Source organism: Mandrillus leucophaeus, unplaced genomic scaffold, assembly GCF_000951045.1.
Source record: "Mandrillus leucophaeus isolate KB7577 unplaced genomic scaffold, Mleu.le_1.0 Scaffold931, whole genome shotgun sequence".
In the NCBI taxonomy this organism is placed as follows: Eukaryota; Metazoa; Chordata; class Mammalia; order Primates; family Cercopithecidae; genus Mandrillus; species Mandrillus leucophaeus.
Genome location: NW_012110153.1, coordinates 706,454 through 727,536, shown reverse-complemented (window position 1 = coordinate 727,536; position 21,083 = coordinate 706,454). Strand labels below are relative to the sequence as shown.

The 21,083-nt window shown below is 41.6% G+C and overlaps 1 long non-coding RNA gene across 2 annotated transcripts; it reads right to left on the bottom strand.

Annotated features, from left to right (window-relative positions):
• Positions 1-6,204: 6,204 nt before the first annotated feature.
• Positions 6,205-20,646, bottom strand: LOC105532110. Of its 2 annotated transcripts, none has more exons than XR_001004914.1 (4): positions 20,430-20,646; positions 8,497-8,643; positions 7,733-7,887; positions 6,205-7,299 (listed from the first exon to the last, which is right to left on the bottom strand). It is a non-coding gene; the product is annotated as an uncharacterized LOC105532110 (long non-coding RNA). The 2 variants fall into 2 exon arrangements; XR_001004915.1 differs by lacking the exon at positions 20,430-20,646 and adding an exon at positions 19,509-19,711.
• Positions 20,647-21,083: the final 437 nt, after the last annotated feature.

The following is a 21,083-nucleotide window of genomic DNA, read 5'->3' as shown; positions in this document are numbered from 1 at the left end:
TTTTATCCAACCTCAGAAAATAAACACACATATGTACAACAATTTATCTATAGAGATATTCACTGTACCACTATTTATACACAATTAAAAGAGCAGTAATTAAAACAAGATTCCAAATATCGGATACAAGTTAAATTTTTACATTCATGCAGTGGTGTATTATGTGCCAATTTTTAAAAGATGTTATTCAAGTATATTTAATGGCATGGGATATATTTGAGATTGGTTCAGTTTAAAACAATAGGCAACAAAAGATTTCATTAATGATCCTAACATCAACAATTGAAAAAGACTGCAATCCCCCGCAAAACAACTCACTTTTGAACATAGAAAAAGACCGGGCAGGGCATGGTAGCTCACCCTGAAATCCCAACACTTTGGAAGGCTAAGGTGAGCAAACAGCTTGAGCCCAGGAGTTTAAGACCAGCCTAGGCAACATGGAGAAACCCCGTCTCTACGAAAAACACAAAAATTATCTGGGAGTGGTGGTGCACACCTATGGTCCCAGCTACTCAGGAGGCTGAGAGGTAGGAGGATCCCTTGAGCCAGGGAGGTCAAGGCTGCAGTAAGCCATGATAGCACTACCACACTCCAGCCTGGACAACAGAGTGAGGCTCTGTCTCAAAAAAACAAAAAAAAAAAAAAAAGGGAAAAAATAATAAATAGAAAATAAAATTTGAAATATCAAATTTAGCAAACATAATTCAAAATTCTTGAAAAGTATGAATCTGGCTGCTGGGCATGGTGGCTCATGCCTGTAATCCCAACACTTTGGGAGGCTGAGGTGGGCAGATCACGACATCAGGAGTTCGAGACCAGCCTGGCCAGCATGGTGAAACCCCATCTCTACTAAAAAAAAATATCAAAAATTGGCTGGGCATGGTAGTGTACACCTGTAATCCCAGCCACTCAGGAGGCTGAGGCAGGAGAATTGCTTGAACCCAGGAGGCAGAGGCTGCAGTGGGCTGAGATCGCACCACTACACTCCAGCCTGGGCGACAGAGCTAGACTCCGTCTCAAAAAATAAAAATAAAAAAAGAAAAGTATGAATCTTCTTCCAGAAATGCAAAGTTGGTTCATTATTAGGAAAGCTATTAAACATAACAAATACAACAAACAGTCAAAGAAGAATATTTACTTTCATATTCAACAATTGCTTACCTGAGATACCTGTTCCTTTGTCCAAATCACCTTTTGAGATATCAGTGGAAGAATTAATACTTCATAATCCTGAAAGCCAAATTTAGGGTTTGAAATAGCACAGCCCACTATCTTGCCTGTTAAGATAATGATTATATCCAAAGTAACCTCCGTATTAGATTCACTTATGAGGTAAGTAGGGTAGAAAACACGTTGGTGAAAAAGGTAAGCACACCAGAGCTGGTAATGTAAAGTTAAGAACAAATAACACAATATAAAGACAACATCACTTCTAAGCCATACAAAGAAAGACCCATGATGAGGAAGAGATTCCCCTAAGGAATGGTAGTAACATGGCCCATGAAGAATATTCATGGAATTTGTATGAATATTCTGCAAATCATGCACGTAAGACACAGATCACAAGAGACTTTTCAGTGCTGACTCAAATACAGCTGTATTATTTTTATTATACACACTGTAAATCAAATAACTCTGAATGGTTGTTTTATTGTATACCTCTTTCTGTTTGAAAGTCTTTGTGTATGTATACTGTAGAGCAGGGGTCAGCATGCTATGGCCCCTGGGCCAAATCCAACCTACTACCTGTTTTTGTAAATCAAGTTTTACCAGAACACAATCATGCTCATTTGTATCCATATTGTCTATGGACGTTTTCATGCTACAGCAGCAGAGTTGAATAGAGAGACTACCTAGCCCTTTACAAAAGAAGTTTGCCAACCCGTGCCATAGAGTGTCCCTTAATGGAACAGCTGGCAAAACCTACACCTAGCAGAACGAATGAAATGTTCATTCATAGTAATTTACTAAATTAATTAAAGACTATTCGTAATAAAATGAGCTAAGTTGCCAAGTCGGAATACTGTATTATGATGTGGTGTAAAGGAAAGAACACTGAGTGATCAGAACCAATGATGAAGCAGTAACAACAAAAAGTATGTATGACCTCCCGCCTCAGCCTCCCAAGTACCTGGGACTACATGGGACTACAGCCATGCACCACCACACCCAGCTAATTTTTATTTTTCGGCAGAGATGAGGTCTCGCTGCGTTGCCCAGACTGATCTCAAACTCCTGTGCTCAAGCTCAAGCGATCCTCCCACCTCAGCCTCCCAAAGTGTTGGGATTACAGGCACGAGCCACCACATCCGACCTCCATCTCTACTCTTTTGAGTCTATGTGACTTTATTCATTGTATGAGTCAGGCAGCTACTCTGAATGGAAGGAAAAGAATTATTATTTCGCAGGAAAGAACAAATATGGTTACCCTTATATACAAAGGGTCAGAGCATAGAGGTATTGAGAGCAGATGAAAAAACAAAGACATTTCAGAGCACAAAAGATAATAGAATAATGACAGGCCATTGCTGTACATACTTACTTAGCTGTGAGCGCCAGAGTAGAGTGAATCAAAGGAAAGTAAAGAAGGGGTACCCATTCAATACTGCTTCTTGGGTCTAGCTAGTTTTAATGGTGCTAATGTACACAGTGAAAGCTAATAAACTTGGTTCTGAAATCAGAAATTTCTCTAAAGAAAATAATCAAAGAAGTACACTAAAATTAATATTTAAAATGAATATTTAGATAATAATAAATTTTAAAACCTGTAGGCCGGGCACAGTGGCTCATGCCCGTAATCCCACCACTTTAGGTGGCCGAGGTGGGCAAATCACGAAGTCAGGAGTTCGAGAATAGCCTGGCAAACATGGTGAAACCCCATCTCTACTAAAAATACAAAAAATTAGCTGAGTGTAATGGCGGGCGCCTGTAGTCCCAGCTACTCAGGAGGCTGAAGCAGAATTGCTTGAACCCCGGAGGCAGAGGTTGCAGTGAGCCAAGATCGTGACACTGCACTCTAGCTCAGGCAACTGAGTGAGACTCCATCTCAAAAAAAAAAAAAAAGTTTGTGTAAAGAGAAAAATGGCTGAATAAAATAAGACTAAAAATAGCACATGACTGCATTCTGGGATTATGAGTAATTTTTATTTTCCTCTTAATACTACTTTTTGGTGGTTCCCAATTTTTAAACTTTTTTTTGTTGTTGTTGATTTTGAGACAGAGTTTCCCTCTGTCACCCAAGCTGGAGTGCAATGGCACGATCTCAGCTCACTGTAACCTCCACCTTCTGGGCTCAAGTGATTCTCCTGCTTCAGCCTCCCGAGTAGCTGCAATTACAGGCATGAGCCACCCTGTCCCACTAATTTTTGTATTTTTAGTAGAGACGGGGTTTCATCATGTTGGCCAGGCTGCTCTCAAACTCCTGACCTCCTGCCTCGCCTCCCAAAGTGCTGGGATTACAGGCATGAGCCACCACGCCTGGCCAACAATAAACTCTTTACATGCATAAACATAATAAATACGTTAAAAAAGAAGAGAAACCTACTGTGTGTACCCCATGCCCTAGATAAATGCCATACAGCTACAACAAAAAGACTTTAAGTTGGGGATAACCGAGCTGCCTGGGCTATCAAGAGATTTTAAGTTGGGGAGTGTAATGCAGTCTTGAAGGCTAGCCTACCAAAGAAAAGAGAAAGGGAATTAGAAACAGGACATGCCTATGACAAAGAGGAAGATGGACAAAGTGATCATGGAAGAACAGAAAGAAGAGTAAAAGGAGGGTTCAGATAAAAAATCTTGCTTATTCAACAGGATTAAGAAAGGAGACCAGAGCTGGGCACGGTGGCTTATACCTGTAATCCCAGGACTTTGGGAGGCAAAGGCAGGTGGATTGCCTGAGTCCAGAAGTTTGCGACCAGCCTGGGCAACATGGGAAAACCCCATCTCTACAAAAAATACAAAAAATTAGCTGGGCATGGTGGCGCACGCTTGTAGTCCCAACCACTCGGGAAGTTGAAGTGAGAGGATCACCTGAGCACAGGAAGTTGAGGCTGCAATGAGCAGTGAATGTATCATTGCACTCCAGCCTGAGTCACTGTCTCACAAAAAAAAAAAAAAAAGAGAGAGAGAGACCAAAAATTGCTCCATAAAATGGAATGCTTTCTAGGGACTATATAAGGCACTTGGCTTTGGCCTTCCTCATCTTGGTGAATGTCTCTTTCCAGTTACCAAGACTTCCAGTGCCTAGTTTAGGAATGCTTTGCCATGGATCAGGAGAGAAATGAAAACCCCATCATCCTTGGCCTGTCCCGAGAAGAAAACTGACCTTTGTACTCAGAATGGAGGTTCTGGGAGCTTAGGGTAGGGCTGACACACTACGCATAACTATTTTCACTTGTGAACCACTTCAATGCTACACATAGCCCCATAAGAGGCAAGCCTGTTAAAGGGGAGTGCAATCAAGAAGGCCTTCTACTCTTTGAAATTCTCCAAGTGCCATACATTTGGCTGTCTTAAAACAATGAGCCATCCTTGCTTTTACAGGGCCCTTTTATGGCTCATTTCTCTGTGGAAGGTCACCGTGTCTGCCATATTATAAGACCCTGCTATAGAAACAATAGGCATGGTGGTGCATCCTGTAGTCCTAGCTACTTGGGAGGCTGAGGAGGGAGGATTATTTGAGTCTGGGGGGTTGAGGCTGCAGTGAGCTGTGATCGCACCATTGCACTCCAACCTGGGAGATACAGCGAGATCCTGTCTCAAAAACAAGAAACAAAAAAAGACAAAAAAACCCAACTCCTTCTTCTCAACAATTTCTCCTTATCTGAAGCCAGCCACATACCCACTTTCTAAGAACTTTCTTGCTGTCTGAATCTTTTCAAGGCAGGTGACAGCTTTATATAGTAAATAGGTCTTCACACTCAAAGAGACTAGGTCAGGAGCCACTTTTTTTTTTTTTTTTTTTTTTTGCTTCTTTTAATAGCTAGTGACTTTGAGATGATGGGGTTTCTGGGAGGGATTGGGAACCTTTAAGAATTCTGTTAACTTTTAGAACTTTAATACCTGATGGGATCAGATAAATAGTTGTAGGTAGAAGAATTCCCAGAGTAGGTATATTAGTGTCAGGTGCAGGATAAACTATGATGCCCTTCCAGTAAGAGGACATCTGGATGTTTCTTTTTTTTTTTGAGACGGAGTCTTGCTCTGTCACCAGGCTGGAGTACAGTGATGCGATCTCAGCTCTCTGCAACCTCCGTCTCCCAGGTTCACATGATTCTCCTGCCTCAGCCTCCCATAGCTGGGACTACAGGTGCCTGCTACCACACCCGGCTAATTTTTGTAGTATTAGTACAGACGAGGTTTCACCATGTTGGCCAGGATGGTCTTGATCTCTTGACCTCATGATTCACCCGCCTTGGCCTCCCCAAATGCTGGGATTACAGGCATGAACACCATCATGCCCAGCTACTTTTTAATTTTTTTGTAGAGACAGGGTCTTGCTATGTTACCCAGGCTGGTCTCAAACTCCTGGGCTCACACAATCCTCCCACCTCGGCCTCCCAAAGTGCTGGGATAATGTAGGAGCCACCACACCTGCCCAGAGAAGAAGGGTTTTAAGCCAGAAGAGTATTATCAATTAACTTCTAAGTTGTTAAGTGGGATTATAGAAGGGATGATCATTGATATGTACATCCACCATGATACGCCAGGGTAGAGGGAAGAAGGGTATGTAGGGATAGGTGAGCAGAACTGGATTCTGATTCCCGGTTCCAGTGAGCATTTCACTTTGTACCCATCAACTAAGTCTTTCCTAAAGAATTCAAGGACTTTTTTCCCCAGTTCAAGTATTACACTTTGCTATTCTATGCTTACTAAAGGCCAAATTCCAAGATTTAAAAAGGGGGAAAAAAAAACAAACTTCAAGACCACTTAAATAGAAAACGCAAGGGGTGGGCATGAAGGCTCATGCCTATAATCCTAACACTTTGGGAGGCGGAGGTGGGAGAATTGCTTAAGCCCAGGAGTTCAAGACCAGCCTGGGCAACATAGTGAGTGAGATGCTCTCTCTTTTAAAAAAATTTTTAAAAAAAAGATAGAGAAAGAAAAGAAAATGCAAACATGAATTATGTTCTTAAGTCCCAGTTCTGCCACTGATTACAATGTAACCTAAAGTTACTTAAACTTTCCAAGACTCATCTTTGAGACGGAGGTAGTAATAACACAAAACTAACTCTTCCAGTTTTCTGTAAAAATTCAATGAGACAGGGTACATAAAGCACACAGTAGGTGCTCAATGAATGGCATCAAATTATTAAAAAGCTAAATGTCATGTATTTCCTCAATAGAGAACTACAGAAAATTAATCTTCTAAGGGGGCTTATTCCCCAGAAAGGTCAAGACATCTGCAGAAATATGCAAAAAAGCCAGGGAGGGTAAGTATACTAAAATAAGGATAAAGTCTTAATTAGAAAACATAAGTTGTAACTTTTTGGATACTCATGAATGGCTCAAGTTTAAAAGTCACCCCTGAAAAGAAGGAAAAAATGGGGGAACCATACATATAGGATAAATGAGTTGACTACGATGAGGCATATAAAACATAGTTCCTTCTGTATATGTAGCCCAATTTGTGAATGTGCTTTCTAGGTGAGCTTAATTTGAGTGGGAAGAAATTCAGAAGCAAGCTGATTACTATGAGATTCCGTATGTTCTAGGATCAACTGTAAATGCAAGTCCCATTGAAAGGAAAATGGGGAGAGGAGGATTTGTAGACATAGTACATTTATTTAATCTATGCCACGAATTGGCAAACTTTCTGTGAAGGGCCAGACAGTAATATTTCAAACTCCATGGTCCATATGGTTTCTCTCCCAACTACTCATCTCTGCTGTACCATGAAAGCTGCCATCGACAATAATGAATGAACACAACTGTGTTTCAACAAAATATTTACAAAAGCAAGAGCCTATGTCACCTATATTTCAGTTCTTCTGATCTTCTGCAGGAGTGATCACAGACTGGGTAAGCATATAATCTACATGAATTGTTTTAAGAAGGATATATTATAGAATAAGTTGCAGGCTTTGAAAGTGCTGGCCTGTCACTGATGCTCTGGAAATGGCAGTTCCAAGAGCCTCCCTGACAAGAATCAGGGCAAAGTAAGCCTCTCTTCCCCTACTTACCTTCATCACTATGTTACCTTAATCACTGACAGGACCCTCCTCCTTTTGCTGCATGGTCATTCACATGGAGGATCTGGTGGACTCTAAAATACTTTTCAAATATCCTTCACAATCCAGCCTAGTGAGAAGTAACAAAAAGAAAAAAGACTGTTTGCATCATCTATGACCTTCCTGACACTCAGCTTGGTCAGCCTCCATTGCATTGAGCAACTGTGGCAGGTATTAAAAGGGAGAATGGGAAGAAGGGAGAAAAACACAAGATGTTGCTTAGTTTAACCTAATCATTTTTAAGTGCAATTTTTTACATCATAATGGGAAAAAACAATTGATATAACACTTATGATACATTATACATTTACTGGTTACTTATCCCTTTGTCTAACTTCACAAGAATGAAAGTTCCATGGCAAGACTTTGTTAATATCTGCAACAGTCTCTGGCATTTAGTAAGTACTTAATAAAGCTAGAAAGTTAGAAAGGGCGAGATCATAACCTATTTCCCTTCTCTTTTCTACCACCAACTGGGGAACCCCAAGCCACTGGCAACTTACCAAGGCATCCCAACTGCCTCACAAGGACATCCATGGCAACCGTAATTCATCCTCTTCCTCTGATGAACTTGCTGGGCAGGAAGCATCAGTATGAGTAACAGGCAGATCTTAATGTTGCTCTTGACCAATGAGAAGTTTTCTGGCCATCCAGGAATCTGCATGTTTAACAAGCACCCCAGGTGATTTTATGCATAATAAAACTTCACACCATGGACATTTCCAACATCAGAGGAGTAAAATCTCAGGAGCTATTACAGAAATCTTTTAGTGTGAAATGAGTCCAAGGTGTGTGGATCACTTGAGCCCAGGAGTTCAAGACCAGCCTGGGCAACATAGTGAGACCCCCATCTCTATTTAAAAAAAAAAAGAAAAAAAATCTTTTACTGTGAAATAAAAACATTTCTGTCTCACATGGCTTCCTTGGATTTGATAGAACCTAGATGAAGCACTGAGTAGAAGACACAGTACTGACTTGGACTCAAATCCATTTTCTATGCCAACTAGCTATAATCTTGGGCAATTTGTGCCATCTACTGTGGCCTCATATAATCTTGGGCAATTTCTAATTCCCCCATCTGTAAAAATGGGACGATAGGGAAAAAAGAGGTTAGATTCTTTATTCTGTAGCACAGCCTGAATATTTTAAGACTTTTTTTCATATCATAATGTGAAAATATCCAGTAATTGCTTAGTGCCTATTAAGCACCCTTACCCTACCCCATCCCACTAACTGAGCAAGCCCACCAAAGCCACTGGCCACTTACCAAGACTTCACAATGGTTTGATAACTAGGTGCAGGATGCTGGTTTGAGCCTCTCCCAATTCTCTGATAACCTCACTGGAGGTTAACCAGGCAGGGCTCAATATACCTCTTCACCAGTGGCATAGTTTCTGATTGCATGTGGCATCACCTATAGGACAGGGAGAAGAAAGAAACAAACATAAGATGGAACAGTCAAGGTTTGAGATCTAGCTTTAATTTTATTTTTACCACCTTAGTCAAGTTATCCAGCCAGTCACACCATGGAGCTCAGATTTTACTCTTGCTAAGCATTCACACTTAGCATCACAATTATATTATCTGGCAAAGGCAGTTGCAAGGTCTACAATTATTAGTAAGGATTCCTGCCTTTATTTTAAATGAGAGAACTGGGTACAGAGGTACCAATGACTACACCAAAGTGTTAGTACCCAGATGTGAACTCTAATGCTTATCTTCGTAGTTTCCTTCAAGTTCTTCCCCTCTTTAGACTTCAATATCGCCGTGAATAAGGGGGTAAACTTGACCCCTTAGTGGCCCTTCTGTGTCTGGCAGTTAATGAACCTACATTCTTTAGTCCTGACCAAAACAGCCTGCAAAAGGTGAATGAAACCTTCATCTAGTCATCAGATGGCATCTGGTTTTCACACTGATAGGAAAAGGTTACAAAACTCTGGGCTCTTGGACCAAGACCCTATCATTTACAATCTCAACTCCCACCACCACTCACCTTACCTTAAGTGAAAAGGAATTGAACATTATCTGCTCCCTTACCCAGCTGTCTGGGTTATCAATAGGACCACAAAAAGCTAGGCAGACCAGTGGCTATGCCCCTACCTCCAAGAATCAACCACTGGAGTAACAGGCTCTGAGTCATGAGACACAAGCCAAAGACCATCAAGGAGTCCTTTCATTCTTTCTTTTTTTTTTGAAACAGAGTCTTGCTCTGTCGCCCAGGCTAGAGTGCAGTGGTGTGATCTCGGTCACTGCAACCTCTGCCTCCTGGGTTCAAGCACTGCAACCTCAGTCTCCCAGGTTCAAGTGATTCTCCTGCCTCAGCCTGCCGAGTAGCTGGGATTACAGGCGCCCGCCACCGCGCCTGGCTAATTTTTGTGTTTTTAGTAGATGGGGTTTTACCATCTTGGCCAGGCCGGTCTCAAACTCCTGACCTCAGGTGATCCACCCACCTCAGCTTCCCAAAGTGCTGGGATTACAGGCGTGAGCCACCCTGCCTGGCCAAGGGGTCCTTTCTAAGGAGCAGCCTATTGCCTGTAAATTTCTCAGTCCCTAGCTGCTTAGCATGAAAAATAACCCAGAAATCTGGCAATTCAGCAATGGCCCAAAGCCCAGGTTACTGTTATCATTATATGCTGGCAGCACAAGTCAATACTGCTAAGTTTCCTGTTACTCAGTGAGATGCGGGCAACCCTCAACTCAAACCCCTGGAAGACCCAAGGAGCAGTTACCCAGGACTCATTTTTAACTGTTTTACCTACCACCAGCCAGAAAGAATCTGTCCTCTAATCTACTAGTGACCATGAGACCAAGGCAGAAAGTTCTCCCACCATAGATAGGGAAGACTGGTGCTGCCTAGCTGAGAGGAGAGGGGAAGCAGGAGCCTTGATAGGTTTGAGCCATCTCTTTATTGGAGCAACTAAGGCTACCATTTACTAGAGCAAGACTTGCATATTCATAAGTAGCTGCTGCCACTAGCAATTATTGTAGCTTTAAAGCCCAGAGGGGCAAGGGTAGAAAAGGAATGTGTAGAGGGCCTAATTGGGAAATAAATGGTAGGTGTAAACACTGATCCAGAAAATGCCTGCACTAAGGAGCCAGGAATCCAAGGGTAGGTGGTAGTTAGTGCCTTCCACTGAAGACAGCGATCTTATTTCCACCATTCCCTTCCCCTACCCCACCCAGCTCTTTTCCGAACTAAATTTCTCCAGTTTCCAGAACCCCTCACCACCCCCACTTATTCCACTTCTGTTCAAGTCAACAGTTTCAAAATGGAAATAGTTTCAATGTGTCTCTAGCTTTGATAGTCATAGATGAACACTGCAAAAAAAAAAAAAAAAATCCGGAACTATATTAGGCAAAGAATGTAAAAGTCAGCCAGAGGCCGGGCGCAGTGGCTCATGCCTGTAATCCCAGCAGTTTGCGGGGCGGAAGCCGGCGGATCACGAGGTCAGGAGATCGAGACCATCCTGGCCAACATGGTGAAACCTCGTCTCTACTAAAAATACAAAAATTAGCTGGACGTGGTGACGCATGCCTGTAATCCCACTCGGGAGGCTGAGGCAAGAGAATCGCTTGAACCAGGGAGTCAGAGGTTGCAGTGAGCCACAATCATGCCACTGCATTCCAGCCTGGCAACAGAGCGAGACTCCATCTCAAAAAAAAAAAAAAAAAAAAAAAAATCAGCCAGAATCCCAGAAAAGTTTAACACTTGGGGTACATTCTTCCAACAACTTTCATATACATGCACAAACATGAATTCTTATTTTACAATGATTAGATGAAACTATACTGTTTCTCTTTAGCCCTTTTTCAATTAATATGCTCTATACATCTTTCTAAGTCAAATATTTATCTTCAAGACTATTTTTATTTTTAATGGCTATGTTGTGCCATTACATGAATACACCAAAATGTATTTAACCAAGTTCCTATTCATGACTAGGTAAGTTTTTCCATTATTTACTGTTATAAACACCGTGAATATGCCCATATCTAAATCTTTTTTTAAATAATGTTAAACATATATTTGGGGGTATATCCCTATAAATGAATACAAACCTTACAGTGTAAGAGATGTGCAAAGATCAGTAAAACACAGTGTCTACCCTTGAGTTTAAATCAAAGGAGATAGACACAAACAGGTAACATTGACCATTATCATGTCCATGGATAAAGACAAACAAAATTTCATGGTGCTTCCTAACTGAAACTGCAGCTGTTGCTAACAGAAAAGGCTCAAAGAATACTATTAGACAGTAGCCCAAACTAAAAATCCATTTGCTAGAATTCCAAAGAGTTATTCTAATGCTAAATATTGCCTCATTGGCATTTCAATATGACATTGTTGTTTCTCCTTTAGCAAGCCTTAAAGGAAAGAACCAAGCAGAAGCTGCTCAGAAAACCACCTACCCTAAAGGCAGAGAAGTGAGTAAGGTGCAAGGCAGTATATGACACTGGACCTGGACTTCCATCTTTCCTTCCCCCTACTATTTCCAGTAAACAACAGTGAGCTATAGCCATTTTCTTTCAGAAACAACGTGGATTCTCTCCCTGAGACTCTCATTCCTGCACAGATCTGCTTACACATAGTTGTGCTGTGCTGGTATTCATGCCAACTTAGAAGACACAAATAAGAATGAAAACAAACTTTTTCAGCACCATGATGGGTCAGATACAGATGACATTAACATGGACGACAGACAGATTTTTAAAACCTATTCAACAAAGATGGGTTAATGTGATAACGCAAACAGTCCTGAATCTTATAGTAACATTTCAGTCACAGGCGCATATACAATGGTGGTCCCATAAGATAATAACACCATGTTTTTACTGTACCTTCTCTATGTTAGATATGTTTGGATATACAAATACTTACCGTTGTGTTCCAAATGCCTACAGTATTCAATACAGCAACATGTTGTACAGGTTTGTAGCCTAGGAGGAATAGGCTATACCATATAGCCTAGGTGTGTAGTAAGCTATACCATCTAGGTTTGTATAAGTACACTCCCCTATGATGTTCACACAACAACAAAATCACTTAATGATCCATTACTCAGAACACATCCTGTCTTTAAGCAACACATGACTGTATAGTGAAATGTTAATTATAAAATCTAGGTGTTGGGTACATAGCTTTTCACCATACAATTCTTTCAACTTTTCTGTATGTATGTTTGACAACTTTCACAATAAAATTTTGGGAAAAATCCAGCAAGCAACTTTAACAATATGGCTGTAAGACTTTTCCTTCTATTTTATTTTATTCCTAGGATGATCCTACCCAACAAGATGAGCCTATTCAATGTTTCCTCCATTTTGTTTTAAATTTAGCTTTCTCAAATATGACTTTGAGCTCTCCGACTTTTTAATGAAGTGAAATGAATCAAAATGTATTCATAGGCAGGTTACCAAGATAGTACATGTAAAGTTGGGGAGGCACAAGGGGAGGGGCTCTAAGCTCTTGGAAGTCTAGGCTCACTACCTGCATATGTCTAAATAAATGAATATTTCAGACACCCCACTTCTTCATTTAAAAATTAGTGTTAGGAACCTCTAAACATTTGCCTCAGCTTACCTTTCTGCCTTATCCCACATTAAGTCCTTATTTCCCATATTCTCATTGCAAAGAACTGTGTAGGAAGGAGAGGAACAAGGGCAAAGGCACCAAAGCATGCTATGTCCATGTGCTTCAAGTTTGAATACAATAAAAGGTATTTCTAGAGTAGAGGTTCAAAGCTTGATGTTGAAGGACAGATTATAACTGACTGGCTGCAGGACCCTGGGGGAGGTCTTATAATTTCCTACTTTAAAACATGTCTTAGCTGGTTTATCTGTAAAAGAGGAAAAAGACTTGTCATAAGCAATGACAAATGAAGTAAATAAATATGAATTTCTGGTCTGGTGAATGGAATGAGGAATGAAACCATCACTGTCGAGTGATGATCCAGAGTAGGCACAGCAATCTTTTTCTACAAAGGCTTTGTGGGCCACAATGTCTCCAATATATTTAATGGCAAAAACAGCAACTACTTTTGCACCACCCTAGTAGCTACTTAACTGTGCCATTGGGATGCAAAAGCGGCCCCAGGTAAAACATCAGTGAATGAACGTGGCTGTGTTCCAATATAGAACTGTATTTGCAAAACAGGTAGCCCATTGGCAATAAAGTTTGCCCACCCTTGGTTTAGAATATGGAGTCTGGTTGGGTGCAGTGGTTCACACCCGTAATCCCAGCATTCCGGGAGGCTGAGGAAGGTAGATCGCTTGAGTCCAGGAATTCGAGAACAGCCTGGGCACCATAACGAGACCCCGTCTCTATGAAAAATACAAACATTAGCCAGGGGTGGTGGCGCACACCTGTAGTCCTAACTCAGAACGCTGAGGTGGAAGGATCACCTGAGCCTAGGAGTTCGAGGCTGCAGTGACCTGTGATCGCGCCATTGCACTCCAGCCTGAGCAACAGAGTGAGAACCTGTCTCTTAGAAAGAAAGAAGGAAGGAAGGAAGGAAGGAAAGAAAGAAAGACAAAGAAAGAAAGAAAAGAAAAGAAAAGAAAAGAAAAGAAAAGAAAAGGAAAGAAAGAAAGAAAGAAAGAAAGAAAGAAAGAAAGAAAGAAAGAAAGAAAGAAAGAAAGAGAGAGAAAGAAAGAAAGAAAGAAAATGCAAAGTCCTATCTAAGAATACTATTTGGACTATTTGGATGATTACCTGGGCCCTGAGGATGAGGCCCCAATCTAACAGTTATCACTCAAGTCCCACCAAGAAAGCAAGTGTCAGCAATAGCAACAGTTGCAACATCGGTAAATATCAAGGACTGAAATCCAAACACAAAAATGGCATTGTCTCATGAGAAACTCTTAGGAAGACATATACAAAAATATCAGGTTTCTGACCACATGCTTTTTGAAGAAACAGTTGACAGTCCAGAGCCTGTGGAGCTCACTTTAGCAGGCACACAATAAATGTTTGCTGATGAGTCATTCATTTATTCATCTAATAAACATTTACTGAGGCCTACTAATGTGCCAGGCTGGGCTCTGGAGATGAAGACACCTTCCTTGCCCTCAAGGAGCTCACAGTCTAACTAATAACAGGAAGAGAGACAGGCATATATACACAGACAATTACAATACAATCTGATAAGTGTTGTAACACTTATCAGGTTGTATTATAATGGCCGATGTAAAATTTCTTCCCAGGGGGTGCTGCTCCAGGCTGCTGCTGGCTGTAACATCAAGACAGGGGAGGAACAAATTATAGAAATCAAAGGTTAAATGCTTTTTGGTTATTTCAAATATTCAGGCTTTCCCTAACCCCTGGCCATAGATGGAATTGGGAACTAGACACTGGCATGATGTAAAATGGGACTTCCGTGCACAGACTTCCAATAAAGGAACTTCTCAACCCCCTCTTCTAAAACATGAGGGGTTTTTTTTCCCTTTTTGCTTATATACTCCTCTTAACCTCCCCACCCTACTACTCACATGAGCCTGGTTTAATATCTACAGCTAGCAAAATGCTGAAAAATGGGAGCTTACAACTAACTGGATTAACCCAGTGTAACTGGATAGCAAAAAGCAATAAGTAACAGCTCATTTGGCACTTCTAAATCCAATAATCCTCATCCTTCACTGAAAAAAAAAAGTTAGAATGCTATTAAATACAAAATAGATAATATACAGATCAGAGTAGGAATGTTAGAATAGTTTATTTAATAAACATAATTAAACAGATTCTCTAAACTAGAAATAACATTCAGTTTCAGGAAACCAGAATTAGACCCCTCCAAGACTTTTGAGAATATCTAATTCACCTATGTATTATAAACAAGAAAAATGAAACAGAGAGGTAACACACTCTGCCCACTCCCTTTTCAAAATCGTGTGAGTGATAATAACAGACTCCTTGAGGTAAGATTACCACTGTAATAGTTATTACCACTGTAACAGTTTTACACAAAGATAGAATGGCATTTTTCTGTGTCTCATACCTTTCTTAATAATACCTAGGTTTTTAATGGCTTTTTTGTCTCTGACCAGCAAATAGGGCTGAAAACATCAGCAAGTTGTTGACAGTTATACTGAGATCACTGTTTTGGGACCCAATGTCTCTATGAGGCTGTTATTTAATAAGCTTAACATATTATTTTCCCCTAAAGTTATTACACTGCTCTTGCCTGTACACTGTTCCTTTCTGCCAATTAGCCCACTCCTGGTGCCTTCTCACATGCTAGTGTGTTCCTTAATGCATTTGACATCCCCAAAGCATTTAACAGTATGCATAAATGTGGACATTTCACTACCTGCCTATATCCTCCCTCAGGCCACTCAAATATTTAAAATAAGACCAGTCCCTGAATGGATGCGGGAGAAGAGACCACTGTTTTGTTTCTTGTCTAAATTAGTTTCTCATTAGGGACAAAATGTTGCCCTGTCTTCTCCCCATGCCCAGAGCCAGGAAGCACCACTGTTGCACAGTACTCAAAAGTGCTTTCCTTTTAGATAAAAAGCAATGGATTTCTGTTTAAAGGTCAGACAAGGCCGGGCAAGGTGGCTCATGCCTGTAATCCCAGCACTTTGGGAGGCCGAGGCAGAAGGATCACTTGAGCCCAGGAGTTCAAGACCAGCCTGGGCAAGACCTACACTCTAAAAATAAAAACAAAAATAAGATAAGAGGTCAGACAAATGTTATCTCAAAATGGCTACCAAGAACCAGACATGTATCCACACAGCAGTTATATCTGGAACTGCAAACATTTCTTCAGACTCAATGGCAACAAATATTACTGGGAGCATATCTGCAACAAATGACATTTGCAACTTACAAATAACATTCAGGCACAAATTGAATAATTCACAAAAGGAAATAAGAGCTAGTAATTAAGATCTAAAGTCCAGCCTCACCAAATAATAAAAGAACTGTATCACAAAACAAAGACATCAGCCAGGTGTGGTGGCTCACCCCTGTAATCCCAGCATTTTGGGAAGCCGGGATGGGAGACTCACTTGAGCCCAGGAGTTCAAGACAAGCCTGAGCAACATGGCAAAATCCCATCTCTACAAAAAAATTTAAAAATTAGCTGGACATAGTGGCACACACCTGTAGTCCCACTACTCAGGAGGCTGAGGTAAGAGGATCTCTGGAGCCCTGGAAGTCGAGGCTTCAGTGAGCCATGATCACGCCACTGTACTCCAGCCTGAGCAATAAGGGGAGAGCCTGTCTCAAAAAAAAACAAAACAAAACAAAAAAACGAAGAGATACCATTCATTCATTTACATACGGAGTCAGCAAAAAAAAAGCGAAAACATTTTTTTATAAGTACCTAAACGACTGGGTACAAAAACTGACATTAATTTTTTGAAAAGTAACTATGCCAATTCTTTATAATGTTCAAATCTTTTGACAAATAACTAATTCTAGAAGTCTCTTCGATAACAACCCAAAATGGATGAATAATAAAAACCAAATGAAAAGATATTTTTTACATAATTTAAAATACTGAAAATCTATAAAATACTTCCATACAACGGAACATCATGAAACACTGACAATTACAAAGAATGTTTAACATGGACATACGCATGTTATAATGTTAAAAACAAAACACAATATAAAATAGTACACATATATTATCAACTGCATAGAAAAATGCACAGAATGAAGTGAATAAATGTATTAACAATAGTTCTCTCTGGGTGGTGAAATTATGGATGTTTTTTCTCCCATGCTTGATAGTTATCCTCAAGCAAAGTTACGAAATTTACCAAATTTCTAGACTGAGGGAGCTATTCAAATTTAAACAATAGAAGAAAAAATCACAAAATAGAAGACAAATTTGCCAAATAATTTCAAATCTCTACTAACCAAAAATTTAAAGACAAAAATTAAGAGGCAAACAATAACATGGAGTAGGTATTTATAACATTACAAAAGTCTGAGTAATCTTTATTTACAGAACACACTCAAACATAATAATAAACACTAAACTAAAACTTCAATGCATAAATCAACATAAGATATGAACTATCATTACATGAAAGAAAACTGCTGAGATATATATGGAGGAAGAAAATCCAAACTAATAAGCAAATGAAAAATTAATACTGGTTTTTATCCATTAAAAATTAACAAACAACAACATTCAGCGCTTGTATGAGTAAAAATTGATACAACCTTTTTGGGAAGAAGTTTGGCAATAGACACTGAGAGTTTAAAATGTTCATACCCTTTGATGTACTAACTCCACTTCCACGAATGTATCCTAAGCAAATAATAAAAATGAAACAAATGTATTTTCAGTCTTTTATTACAAGAAAAAAAACAATAACCTTTCCATCACTATTGTATATTTGGATCAACACGGCGAAATATTAATAATGGGTTAAAAAAAAACATGTACTGCAGCAAATGACTGGTTAGACGTTTCAAAGCGTTAGAGCAGACAGAAAATCAGGCAAAACAAGAAGGGTGTGTCCAGCCTGCCGCAGTCGGCCATTTTAGACCCTCTGCAGAACAAAAAGCACAGAAGACAAGGGTAGTTAAGGATAGCCACCCCACTAGGCACCAAATCAACAATTCTTTACCTTTTGTCTCCTAGGTATGTAACCCTGTAGTCTGCACAGTCAGAAACAGAAAACAGGTCTTCTTTCTCAAATGGCTTTGGTTAGTTACAAACAGATTTTGAAATCATAAAAGAAAGTTCCTTTAAATTCGCCTCCTCTTTTTAGGGAATAAAGCATAATGCTTAAGAGCACAGGCTTCTGGAGCCATCCCACCTGGATAAAAACCCTGTCTCAGCCATTCAACTGGCTGTAAAGCCTTGAACAAATTAGTCTCGTGTCCCTCAAATTTCTCATTTGTAAAACCTTAATAACAGTACTGCTGTTTCGTAAGATGGTCGAGAGTACCAAATGAGTTACGGCCTATGTAAAAGCACGCAGACCAGAACCTCAAACGTAGTAAGTGCTATTGACATTTAATCATTATTACAGATAGAGAAATAGGCCCAGTGGCCGGGCGTGGTGGCTCACGCTTGTAATCCCAGCACTTTGGGAGGCTGAGGCGGGCGGATCACTTGAGGCCGGGAGTTCGAGACCAGCCTGACCAACATGGCAAAACCCCATCTCTACTAAAAATACAAAAATTAGCCGGGCGTGGTGGCGCGCACCTGTAACCCCAGCTAATACTTGGGAGGCTAAGGCATCAGAATCGCTTGAACCCGGGAGGCGGAGGTTATAGTGAGCTGAGATCGCGCCACCGCACTCCAGCCTGGGCGACAGGGCAAGACTCTGTCTAAAAGGAAATAAATAAGTGAGCGAGAGAGAGAAATAGGTCCAGAGAAGGAAAAGGACCATCATGAAATCATAGCTAGGATTATTGGAAAAAGATGTTTTTTTCACTTTTTAATCCTGTGCCATTTCTAACTATGTATCTGTATCTAAGTGCTAACTTACTAGTTTTAGCGATTCACAGCAAGTCTTCAGAGAGTCATGACAGTACATCTGCCTTTAAAATAGAAACTCTAATCTTCCCCCTTGACAAAACCGTGCTGAAAGTTCTACAGAAGAAAAAATAAAGGAAAGGGTGAAAGCCCAGGTCATCTTCATACCACCACTGCCATTAACTACTTTTCTATCTTTCTCCACGACAGTATGAGTCCCAGGCAGCCATAGGTCCAAATTCCAGGTTTACAGCAAAGAGTAACAAGCATTTGGAAACACATCCAAACCCTCACGCCTATGTTCTCAGGGGAGAAAATCAAGGGCTTTCGGCCAACATTAACATTAGATTCTCACACTACAACCACAGTGTTTTGCTACTCTGATGGGATGACTGTATTCAGAGCCAAGTACAGAGACCCAAGATCGGAAAGCCAGAGAGAGCCCTCCGAATGCGTACTGCCCAAATGTGGCCTGTCTCCAAGTGCTCCCTTTTTACGCATTTCCTACGCACCGCCAGCTGCCGCAACCTTTTGCAGAGTCATCATCGCCTCCTCATTTTTGAACCCACTTACCGATAGGCCAGTGAGAGGCTAAGATTCTGGCTTAATTTCTAGTGGATCTGGCCACAGCATAGGAGAACTCCAACTCAGGTTGACTGATCCCTTCACTCAGCTAAAAAGGTAGTTCTCTGCAGGGCCTGCTAGCCCAAGATGGCCAAGCAAAGACAGCTTACCTCCCCCCTCGCCATTTTGCAACCTTAGTTACCCGAACGCTGAGCGCCTCCCCTCCCCGGCACTCCGTCTGAAATACGCATGCGCGCCGCTTCCTCCTTACCGTTCTCCCCAACCTTCAAGATGTTGTCTCAAATACGCATGAGCTCCACCTCTACCTCCCAACTGCTGGTACCAACTCCTAGCAACTTTGCGTTCGTAAATATGCCTGCGAGTCCTTCCCTTCCTGACCTTCCAAACCTCCAACCCCTACTCCATTCAAGTCTTGCGCATGCGTGCCTCCCTCTCCCCGCCACCCACTGGAGCCCCTCCCCTTAACTCAGGTCTTCTCAAATACTGTTAGCTTGAGCGCCGCCCCTCGGCGCCGCGCCTCCTCATCCAGCCTCTCAAATACCCTGCGCACCTCGCTAGTCCTCTCCCTTCTTGCTCCTATTTGTATACAGTATGCATGCCTGATGCTATGTGGACGTGTTTCTCGCCACTGTTCTGCCCCAGTGCCCAAGGAGAGCCATTACCAGCCTTCCCTAATGCAGGTAGAAGCGATAAACTAGGGAAGTTGAATTGGGGAAAGAAGGCGTTGCAGGTGATCAGAGTGAATCCCAGATCTAGATGGAATGGGTCTAAACTCCAAGGGAGGGGGCTAGAGTACTCCGGGATTCACATAAGACCAGTCAACCTGAACAAAGGCAAGGGAAACTCTCATAAACCATCGGCTGAACATAATCCTAAGGCCTCGCCCTTTAAATACATCTGCTACAAATGACGAACCACAAATGTTTTAAACAGGGAACGTTATGGAAAACACCGATGCTCAGGTGCCTTGACTCTAGTTAGAGGTAAGGAGTCCGCATTCCTTTCACAATGGGAAACAAATGCTCAACATCCTTTTGGAAAACTGGGGCCTGTAACGGATTCCATTTTTTCCTCCCGTGAACTGGAAAAATGAACAAATTAAGGATCTTCCTGGCCCAAGTTCCCTCCGCCGCCCTCCATGTTCTGTTCTTCCCCTACATCGTTCCTTTACCTCCTGGTTGAATTCAGTGTAGTAGCAGGAATTCTTAGAGCCGGCCGTCCCAAGATGGGGTGGAGAGAGCGGCATGAAAGAGAGAGAGAGAGACGCCTGAATGGCAGCAGCAGGCCTTAGCGGCAATGGACAGCAGGCACATGACCAACTGTGCCTTGAGCCGCAACGCTGAAGCCAGAAATGCACAACCGCTCCAGAATCGCCGCAGTGTGCTTCCAGCGCATGCGCTGCTCACGCCCCTTAACCCCGCGCCCGCTCTCCCGCCTCTAGGAGTCTAACCCTTAGCGGTCCACCGACCTCCTTCACTCCCTTCCCAGGACGCTATCCCACTCTGCTTCTTTCACTTTTCCCCTCCCCTCGGTCACACTGGCCTCCACCATCACATCCCTCCCTCAGCCCATCCTTCTTTCGTCAATCCCTCTCCCATTATTCTTAGCCAACCATCTACCTTTATTTCCTCTGTTATCGTTAGTGGTCTACCCTCCAATTCTTCACCTTCCCTGCCAGTCTGCAGCCCTCTTGGGCCTCTTACTCCTCTCCTCCTATGTCTGATATTGAAAATTGTAAAAATTACCGCCAAAAAAAAAATTTGTATAACAATTGTAGCCTGGGCGCGGTGGCTCACACCTGTAATCCCAGCACTTTGGGAGGCCG